At 42.6% G+C, this 11417-nt stretch overlaps 1 long non-coding RNA gene across 1 annotated transcript; it reads right to left on the reverse strand.

The window, feature by feature from the left end:
• Positions 1-818: 818 nt before the first annotated feature.
• LOC138119681 (uncharacterized) lies at positions 819-8682 on the reverse strand. Its single transcript, XR_011155582.1, has 3 exons — positions 8606-8682; positions 2537-2616; positions 819-2151 (listed from the first exon to the last, which is right to left on the reverse strand). It is a non-coding gene; the product is annotated as an uncharacterized lncRNA (long non-coding RNA).
• Positions 8683-11417: the final 2735 nt, after the last annotated feature.

The following is an 11417-nucleotide window of genomic DNA, read 5'->3' on the forward strand; positions in this document are numbered from 1 at the left end:
CTGTGCGTCCTTTTCCCAGCTATCACATAGCCTAATTGCCATTAGCGAATTTTGGGGGATTTTTTCCCCCACCCTAAACTACTCTGCATTATCCATAACCACTGGGGGAAGGCAGGGGGTTAAAAGCACTAATAATGCATGTAGGCAGTTCAGGTTAATCTTTTGAGTATTCATTAAGGAAGCATTTGTTTGCACAGCTCGTCATTGGAATTACCGTAGTCCTGCCACCAATTCCATTAAGCCCTTCTGAAGCTAATAGCAGAAGTATTTTAGTCTTGATCAATGCAAAGAAAAAAAGAAATCTAAGCGTCTCTCTAGGGTTTGTATTACGCAATCTGACTTCAAAGACAGGGCACTTCATTAGCCTACTTCAGCCTCTGACACTGATGCACTCTGCTCAAGCAGCCTGAAAACCATATTTCCATTTCAATAGGCAGCACTGTCCTAAAATACTCCTAGGTCTTCAGACACAACATATTCTAGCTCCTGGTGGAAAGCTCCTGCAAGAAAACTTGCCTTTTTTTGCCTTTTTTATATTTCAGCTTCAAGGATTCAGAGCCTGCCCTTCAGGTAGGGGCAGAGGTGGGTACAGCCCTTTCTGATCGCCTGGCTTTTCGGAAGCTTATTTTTCAGAGGAGCCGAGGGGGAAGGAAGTAAAATATTCATGCACTTTTAGACACAGGAGGTTTTGTGATTTTTAAATTTTTCATGACTTTCAGTCAAGGATTTTTTGCTATAATGTGTTTACCTTATGCCAACTGCAAACTACACTAAAACATTCAGAGGCAGTTTAATTGGAGAAACAATTGTCATGGGGATACTTTATTAACATTGCAGGTGCTGACGGAATAAACCCAATATGACTGGCATTATGCTAAATAGCAGGAAAACACTGCAGGAAGGAGACACTGTGAGTTTTTCAGCACTTACATTCTGTAAGCAACAAAAAACATTATTTCTTTCCAAACACAGATACACTAGGCTGGTCACCTCTGCTGAAAATTCAGTCAGCAAAGCTTCTTGAAATATTAAGGCCAGTTTTTAAAGAAAATCTATTTCCGGGAGTATTACTTTCTGCCTGAAAAAACACAAGTCTGTGTTTCTCACATGGCCTAATGACTTGATGCTTTTTGTCAGTTGAATTTAAACACCTCTAAAAGTGGACATGACATCCTTCTCTCCAACAGCAATATTCTGGAGTGACTGGCTGGTGTGTGCATATAAGTGTATATATAGGAGAGACACACACATATATTTATACCTCTCTGTGTATATCTAACATACATATATATAGACTTATAAATGTGAAAACAAGTTTATTTTCTATCCTCTCCTCTCCCCTCTCAGGCTTCACACGCCCAGCTCAATACTACAGAAAACATTTTCCCGTGGAGCCCTGCACAGCTGCCCGTGCGAGTGCTGCTGTACCACAGCCGAGCCGTGGCAGACTCCACCCCTGCTGTGCTCCTCCGATGCTGGAGCCGAAATCCTGCCCCCAGCAAACTCCCCGAAGCGTTTCGGGCTCGGCCTCTCTTCTGCACGGGGCGTTCCTGTTCTGTGGGACGAGCTCATCACGTCTAACCCCAGGATGATGTCTGGAGAGGCACAGCGGGGAGAGGTGGGAAAGCGGTGAGCTGCAGCAAAGCCCCGCTGCTCCAGCACTGCTTGGGGAGGGCGGAGCCGGGAGTGATGAGATGACAGGAGTTACAGGAGAGAGGGCTGGTGAGAAAAGGCTGTGCTGGACAACCCAGAGGAACCTGTGGATCCCACTGGAGAAAGGTTGCACTATCTGCCTAGACCAAAGCACATGGAGAGACCACCACCGAGACCTCCTTTGAGGAGGACAACCAATTTTATCCCAACAGTGAGCAGCAGCTGAGATTTCCAGTGAGGCTACAGGCACAACTCTCTTCAGAGTCACACTGGGTCCCCAGCAGCAGCCAGTCCAGTTGTAACAGAATTGACTTGAATTGATTAAAAATTTCTTTTTCTTTTTCTTTTTTAACTGAAATACACATTTTGTCTTTACAGGAAAAAAAATTATGAAGGAGATGGAACAAAAAGATCAGATCATATACTTGAGGCTTCTTGCACAAAGGCCAAGTATCTGCTACATACGTAGTTTTAGGCACTTCAGTCTCACACAATGGTCTAGAAAAGAAAAGGGAAAGAAAATATTAACATATTCAGTATGATGATGCAAATCTAGGTTGCTGTAAAAACGCTGAGCAGGACGGAACACACGCCCTGCCCCAGTGAGTGCCTTTGAAGCTGCACTTTAAGTACCAGTAGCTCAGCAGCATGAAAACACCAAAGAGCTCATGTGCCAAGACCACCATCCTACCTGAGTGACTAATTTTCACCAAAACTCACTCAACAGAAAACCTTGGATTTGGATCTATGCAGCCTTTCCCACCGTAACTTCTCACCAGCAGGTCCATCTATTTAAATCTCTTCACCAACAGAGCATTTCAGAACAGTCCTGGCTGAAGGTCTATTTACCACCCTGTGGGTGCACACGGTTTATTCATCTCACCTTTTCAGATGCCATTCTGCAGGTCTGGTGGCTGTGCCTTGCTGCCGCTAGAGGAGAGAATGAGATCCTAATAATAACTCCTGTAGGGCAACAAAATAACATTTTTGTTTATAGCTATAGAAAAATGTATATAATGCTTTAAAAATCAACCTGATATTTTTCTGAGGGCCCAAATTTACAGCAGGAGGCTAATTGCAAAATTTAACTCAGAATTTTGAGAAAAATATGGGCGATTTTTGGGTATGAAAATATGTTATATAAAAACAAAAGGAAAAAAGGAAAACAAAAAGAAGCTGTATTTTTTAAGTTGGATTATTCTGCCTCTTGCCTATCAAGCTATACTGGTCCTGGTAGAATCTCTGGTTCTTCTTGTACTGCAGTTGATGAACAGGGATTTTCCAGAGCAGAAAAATCTCCCCTGCTGTCATCACCCAAACGTGCACCATCATCACAGAGAAAGAACTGCAGATCTAAAGTCCAGGTGATTTCCATTGTACTGCCAGCATGGCCTGGATACATATTTTTATCCATTACTGACACACCTTCATATTTCAAAAAATGCAAGGTATCCATGATCAGAAAGAAAATGAAATTAAATAAAGAGTGTGATGCCGGAATTACTGACACCTTTCTAGGAAAGGGAAACTGAGGCAAAGGTATGGGCTACATCCATATAAATAAGGAGGCATTTAATTCCCACTGCTTTCTCTGTGACAAGCTGATTGTCTTCAAAGAAGAAGGACTGAGCAGTGTTTCCATGATCATGCTGTGGCACCAGGAGAAGCAGCCAGGAAATAGGGCTGTAAGAATTTGACAGTGCCCTCGGAGCAAGTTCCACCCTTCTCCATGGGCAGACAGGCTTCTCACCACACGGGTCATCTGTTTCACCCTTACTTAGTTTTAAAAGTAGGAATTTTACCTGAGTAAAAACTAATGGTAAGGTGTTTCTTACCCAATCAGTTTATTCTGAATCGAGAATAAGAGCAGATTTTAGGTGCTGCACGGGTAAGGAGCAATGCACTAATTGGCACTGTTGTTCACAAGAGAACAGGTAGATACATTCAAAGGCAATAGCAATGCCCATTATACTTCCAGTTACATTGAAGGAAGATTTAGCTCACTCTTCACTAAAGACACACAGACCTGAGTTTGCAATTTGCAACAATTGGAAAACTATCCTAAATACACCTGAACTGCTTACAGTTTTCTGTTGCCTCACAGGATATCTATGCCTTGTCAGGTAAAAAGCATGCACAGTAAAGTATGAGACCAATTAGCAGAATTTATTTCAATGAGAGAACAAATCAGAAAGCAGATGTATAGATCCATTCCCCAGAAATAATAAACCAAATGGCATTTAAGACCAAGTCCAACAGTAGGCACCAATTCTATCCCGTACTCATGCAATGCAGGCAGGTCGCACTGAATTTTTCATAGCATATGCATAAAGTTCAAAGTTTAAACCCAAATGCTTCCTTAACCAGAAAGGACACAGTCTTTCAGACTACAGATTCAAGATGTGTTTTAATGAGCGTTAAAAAAAGTGTGAAGCCTACGGGAGGAGGTTCCAAAAGGAGAAATAAAACAGAAACTTCCACACTCTCCCTATTCCTGATACCACAGCCTGCTTGTTAGCAGTAACAATGTGTGACATGTCACACGGGGCTCTGCTGAGATGAGCTCCACACCCCTGACCCTGAATCACTGATAAAGTCATGGCATGGAAAAAAGGGCAGCCTGAGTGCCTTCACAGTAGCCAAGTTCTGGGACTCAGCAACGCCTGCCATAACCCTGCTATCTCCTTTAAGTGTCTCCTACCACCGTTATCAGAACCAGAAGTGAAGAGGTATTAGCACTGGAAAGGTATTTTTGCAGTGTGCTCCCTCACTGGAAGGGGTTCCTGTCTGTGTCCCACTGTCCAGCCCAGCAGCAATGAACCGAGCAGGGGGAGCGCGTGTGTGCGAGGGCACGAGCAAGGGGGCCCAGCCACGACAGCTGCTCGGAGTGGGGGGCATTCAGAGAGAATCCAGATCAGGCATTCAGCCATTCCTGAACAAATTCAGAGCATTTGGGTTTCCTTAGCATCACCTGCTTTCTGTCCCTGCCCTCAACTAAGGATAAGCTGGTCTAGGAGGTGACCCATGATCTCCCTTCACACCTTTCTCTTCTTGGACCCAGAAGAGAAAGAGTACATGGCAGAAAGAGAACACCAGCAGGCCTCATTGCTTGTGGCTCCACATTTACAAACCGAGACAACCAGATATGGGCAAGAAAGAATAACTAGCAGAGATTTGTTTCAATCTTATTCCTCCTTTATTCATTAATGTCTTCCAAGATACCCCCTTCCTCCCCAGAATAAACCCCTCATTGAAACAGCAGTGTGGACACTTCACCTTGGTTGCTACTGCAACCTGACAAAAGGTATTAAGCACTGACATCATTCCCAAGATTCAGCACTTGCCACATTTATCAGAGTTTCTTTGGAGATCTCAAATACAAAAAAAAGGAATCCAGTACTTGCTAAGAGAGTATCTTCCTAGCTGTGAAGGATTAGAGTCCCTAAATAAAAGAAAAGCAGAAAATTCTGTGTGAACTGATGAAAAGATCATTAATATTAAAAATGCAAATACAGAGAGGATATATACCATCCTCCTACACCAACAGTATTTCTGATCAGCCAGCCTAAGTAAATCCAGCCCAGCCTTTATGTACTCAGCTTGAAGTAAAATATTAAGGACAGAATTACATTTAGGAATATGACAATGATGTTGCCAATAGCCTCCAACCAAGCATCACTAATCCAGGAAATTAAGAGATGAGATAAAAAGAAACCCAACAGAACTGAAATAAGAAACATGCAGCTACAGTCTTCAAAAAGTCTTCATGTTGCAGCACAGTGAGGACAGATTATGACTAAGGCATCTGTTTGTATTCCCATGAGCCTTTTTAGAGCTGATTCCACCTTTCTGGATTCATTGAAGGAGTAATCACTAGCATTCATTCATTTTATCAGGCTTTTTTTTCCCCCTCCCATTCAGGAAGTTCTAATTTCAAAATGTCTGTGTGGAGACTGAAGGAGAGGCACCAGCTGGGGCTCCTGTGCAAAATTTCTGTCCTTCTGGAGGAGCAGAGTGCTATTTTAAAGGCAGAGCTACTGGAGAAGCATAAGACCAGCAGTCACCAACCCCTAAAGAGGCTTGCACCTGGTTTGCATGACTGAAACCTTACACAAAGCAGCTCATTCCACACAGGTTTAGCTTTTAATATGGGTTAGGGCTTTTTTTTTCTCGAAAGGGAGAACACGTACAAAGAAATGCTGAAGGGATCCTACCAGCACCAAATGTCCTGTGTGGTTCTCCCTCATTCCCAGCAGCAGGCAAGGTTTCAGTGATATGGGGGACATTTCAAGCAGAAACATGCAAACCATTCAACTATTCAACCATTTAAACTTTAAAGCAAAGTGACACAACTAATCCACCAGTGAAAACTGTGTGTTCTCTGTCTCCCCCATAAGAGTCATGTTCTAGCAACAGTAAAAGACTGATGGTAAGCTGCATTATTTCCAATTTCATGGTGAAACTAGTTAAAATTTTTTAGGCTATACCCTAGATGTAACATTAAATACAGCCACTGCTAATAACTTAGCTTAATTATTAGCTGATTTATTCATATACATGCAGGCAGAAGATTTTAATTATTTTTAATTATATGGAAAGCTCCAAGTGTCTGTTTTATTCCATTAAGATAATTCAAAACTCTGTAAAACCTGCAAGCGCTTAATTCTTTAAATGACAGTTTTTAATTAATTTGAACTCAGGCTAATTAAAATATTTGTAGACTGCAACAACCTAATTCATTTTTAAAAGGCAAGCTTTTACATCTGCAGCAGATATGCTGTATTTTCCATTTGGATTAAAGATCCAGCCCCTATTTGAAGTGCAAACCCCTCTTCAGGTTTTAACAGCAGAATTACAAGTGACAGCAGGTAATAGAAGTGCTCAATCAGCTTGGGCCGTATGCTACAAACCACCTCCTGAGCATACCCAAGTCCACTGCTCCCACTTGCATGAAAATCTGGTCACTGGAGACAGGAACAAGAGCTTTAGCGAGTCTTTGGTGGTAACAGCCTTGGCTTAACCCCTCACCTATCAAATACTTACCTGTTTGTGCAGCACTGGGTAAAGGGGGGGAAACCAATGGCCCCCAAGAGCCACCCTGCAACAAAATTTGCTAGGTACCCCACAGAACCTCTGGCTTCAGTGGGGAGCTTCAAAAAGGGAAGAAAAAGGACTTTAAATTTGTAAGCAACAAAAAAAAGGCTGTGTTTGTGCTACAGATGTCTCACCACCCCCAGCTACTTTTATCTTCACTGATGATTTCTAATGTCATTTGACAAAGGGAAAGTGGCTCCATGACAGCCCAACAACTCAGTAGCTGGTGACAGGCTGGACTATGAAGCCAACACAGGAGTTGTTTTTGTCATATTCTGTACCCCAGAGCCCAGGTTTGCTAGCACCTCCATAATTTCCAAGCCAGCATCACTAGATGCCATTCCCACCCCAGTGGAACAACCTCCCCAGGGACAGAGTAGAGACCCCATTGCTGGAGGGTTGTAGGATGTGATCGGACAAGGTGCTTTACAATCCCACCTAGGCTCCCTTTCCCATGAAGGGTGAAGCAGATGATCTTTCTAGGTCCCTTCCTACCTGGGCTGTTCTATGATCACTAGGGGCACAGAAAAGAAGAAACATTTCTGTAGAGCAAAATAAATGCTTAAGGAGGACAAAGGACCTGACCCCATGGTGCACAGATTTTGCTCTGCACTGCTTTAAAGGCGTGAAAGTCACCAAGTCCTTGACTGGCAGGAGCCAAGTTGGATTTTCATCACGATACCTTCACACAGCTGCTGGCAAAGAGCTTCCTTCACATACAAATATAGCTAATGTATACAGTGATTGTTGGCTTGATTCCTTCATTTTGAGTGAGCAATGCATATAGCCATAGTAACCAGCTCCTGCCACTGAATTCTCCTCTTCTGAAGGCAATCCAGTTATGTACGGCTCTGTGAAGTGGAGCTCACATTTCTCCTGGCTGGAAGAGCAGGAGAGCAAGATCAGGCTCTGCAGTTCTGTCACACGCTGCAGACATGAAAAGGAGTGACCTTGGCTATTGTTCTGCAAGTGGTTTTCCACCATGTCACATGCATCTGTTACCCACTTATCGACCCACTTGAGTCTGTATAAACCAGCCAATATTCTCTTTCCTAGGCAGGGTTATTAAAAATGCAACATCAATGTGCAGTAATATTGCCAAACAAATTTCTTAGTCAAGGTATTAATAGTTTTAAGTTGTTGGAAAAACATTTTCAATGAGTTCATGGAGTTTCGCAGCAAAATAGGCTTGTAGCTAGCATCCACATTAGCATTTTTCCTGCCTAAAGGATATTGAATCTGAGGACATTTAGCTTTTAATGCTTTAAAGATATGAGCAAGCCAGAGCCTTTAACACAAGATAACAAAATCCAATTTCACTTGTCTCGATCAGCCTTTGTAAGTGTTGCTACTCAAGTGCTGAACTCAAGTCCCAGATCTGATCTAAGCTTTATCCCTTTCTAAATGGGTAAAAATAAACACATCATTTCTTGCCCTTTATGGACACAAAAACATTGCAAAGAAGGAAGAACATGTGTACTCTGAAGAACTGAGCCAAGCAGCAAAGATTACCTCAAAAGGGCATGCAGCAAGTACTACTTTAATTGTTAAACTCTTTATAGTAAATAGGGGTGTTTATACATAAAATAAAACATTCATATGGCAGCTTAGACTACAGACCTGTAAAAAAAATCCCACCTCCTTCCCCAGGAAGCCCTAAAGAGGTTACAGAGACCTTTGCATAAGGAATAATATGTAGAGACCAAGAAAAAGCCCAGAGCTATTGTGATATTTTTAATTGCTACGCAGTACCTTCCTGAATGAAAGGGAGGCTGGCCATATGCATGAACTGTGGAAAGCAACTATTTTAGACAGCAGTGAAACAGGTCTGACCTAAATGCCTGAGTCCAGAACTTACCAGAGCCCAGCTGGAATCAGTAGCTCACTGAAGCTGTGAGGCATGAGTGTAGCTATCCAACAAAAAATTACCAGTTTCTATCAGTGCTATGAATGGTCATTGTTTAATATTTCAGTTCTCATCCAAGCACACGTCCTTGTTAGATTTTCCTGGGACTGATGATGTTTAATGAGTCTGGCAGAAATTCAGGAAAATGTTACCACTGAACAACAAAGACTAATGCCAGACTTCAGCTACCTGATCTAAATTTGTTATTACACTCCAATGAATGGAAAATAGCTCCCAAAGATTAGGACCATTCCTTCTATCTCTCCTCTAATTACTTTCTACCTTAAGTTCTGAGAAATGGGAGACCTTTGGGGATGCAATGGTGTAGGGGACACTCTGGTTTGTGTAGGACAAGCCCCGTGCTTCTTAAATTGTGGGGCAAAATCCCCACTCTTACATCCTTCTATCCACAGCTGTAGTGTATTAGTTTTTTAAATTACACACATACACAGAGTGGGAAAATTCTTACAGATTTAGACACTAATACTTTACACATTTTCCCTCTGAGACTTCTTTACATAAAACATCAGCTTTATCTCAACAGGATAATAAGGAAAGATAGAGGAGACTTAACAAGTATTACCCTCCAACAAACAGCAAAGTTATCACCTGGAGAACTGCAGCTCAGGACTTGCACTTGCTTGGGCTTGGCCAAAAGGCTTTTCACCCTCTAGCAATAGTCACTTGCAATCCCCCCTTGTGAGCAGAGTTGGTTAGCTAATAAAATCCTGTCTGTAGCTTAGGTCTAGCTGCTATCCTTTCTTCTCACCAACTTATGAATAAACATGACAGCATCATCAGGCCTTGAGTAGTTAGATATATAATAAACAAGGTTCGGGAGCAGGAGGGAAAGAGGGAAGAAAAAATGTCATTTGAGTACTCCAGGCTTCAAAAATAGAACGCAAATTGGAGGCTGTGTGACCTCGCTCCAGCACCTGCGTGCGTAAGCGCTCTGCTTCCAGTGCTGTGATTAGATGCTATTTTTCCCCTGGGGGCTCTGCCTCATTCTGCATATGAGATAGGTCTGCGTGGGGAGGAAGGCAGAGTCAGGTGGCAGTGGAGACACTGCTGTCTGCTTGTCCCTTTCCACTCTGCTGCAGAAGCTGCCTTCTGTATGAGTCAGAAGTGGGAAAAGAAAGACGATTTTAAGATTCAAGTAATTGCTTGCTGGATTAGTATGCCAGGAGGCTCCACTACAAAGTACCTGTGTGATGGCAAGCAAGCCATTTACACCAACTTTTAGACAGACAACTACCATAACTGGTTGTGTTTCCTATGTAGCTAGAGGTTAAAACCCCTGATTTGCATGGAAATGCTAAGTGGAAGCACGTAAAAGTACTGTTTGCCAGGGCTGCAGCCAAAGCCACCAGGAACAGCCTCTGGAGCTATAGAAAGCACACTTGTGCATGCAGGTGTGAAGTGCTACAGACTGACAAACGGAGGTTTTCAACTCTTCACATAAGGAGCCCCAAATCAGCAGTTTACCTCAATGCATCTTGGCTCCCCTGCTGGTACCATGAAGGTGATTGTATGTGGATACTGTAACAGTAAGCACCCACAGAAATGAGGGAGTGAGAAAGGCTACACATTACATTTTCTATCTTAGGGTTTAATAGCTACAGACAGGCATATCTTCTCACATACAGAACCACACGTTCTGTTGGAAGGGACCCTCAAGGATCACTGAGTCCAACTCCTGGCCCTGCACAGGACATCCCAGGAGTCAGACCATGTGCCCGAGAGCATTGTCCAAACGCTTCTTGAGCTCTGTCAGGCCTGTTTACCTCTCTGGGGGAGAACAGTCATCTGGGAGGGTAGTGTGCATCAGCCAGCCTATAGACTGTGCAACCTAAGCACACCTTGCCTAAAAATGCAGAGCACTTCAGCCAGGCCCTAACCAGAGAGGATGCTGTTTCCCAGCATATTCATACACACTCCTCCCCAACAAAAACAACTTCTGCCCTGGATAGTGAAAGGCATGAAGGCATTTACTTGGTCTGTCCAGAAAACAGGTAAAGCAACAGCACAATGCCTCAAAGCATATTCTGAGGAGTTTTTTTGGTGTTGAAGCAAACCACTCAACTGATACTGAACTCAGTAACTCTGAGATTTCCCACTGCCTTAGAAAGCCACAACAAAGCACTTCCATTGTTTCACCTCATCCTGAATGTAAGCAAGAAAATTAACAGCTTCTTTCAAAACTAGATTCACTTCCAATTACTAGATACATGACAAAAATAAACCAAAGATATTTTCCGAAGCTTTAGCCTCAAAGGATAAAAAGAGGAACAATTAAGGCACTCACCATGATACATGAGCAAGCAGAGATGGCCCCCACACTCCCACCAAGATTAAACAAAATATATCGTAACTGATCACCACTGGATTTTTTCCCCCCTTTAGTATCAGGCTTATCAGTAGCCTCTGGCTTTTTAAATTACAATTGCCTTATATTTCCTTATAGGACATGCTGGCTGTGCTGTAAAACACAACTGAAATTCAGTATTTGAGTATCAGTAAAAGCAAATAATACTCAGATTATTCTGAAGTAAAACTGAGTTAAAACAAGAGCTGCTTTCTTACAAAATTACTTTTTAATAACTTAATGCAGTGTAAAAAACCTAAACCAGATTGTTATCTCAGTTACTCTAAAGACAAATTTAACCAGTAGACTATTTGTTCTCTTGTGTAAAGGCTTAGCTTACATATGGGTAAATCAAGGGCTGGCCATCCCTGCTGTGAGAGGGATCTCAGCTTACGAGGT

Source organism: Aphelocoma coerulescens, chromosome 1 (assembly GCF_041296385.1).
Source record: "Aphelocoma coerulescens isolate FSJ_1873_10779 chromosome 1, UR_Acoe_1.0, whole genome shotgun sequence".
NCBI classification, from domain to species: domain Eukaryota; kingdom Metazoa; phylum Chordata; class Aves; order Passeriformes; family Corvidae; genus Aphelocoma; species Aphelocoma coerulescens.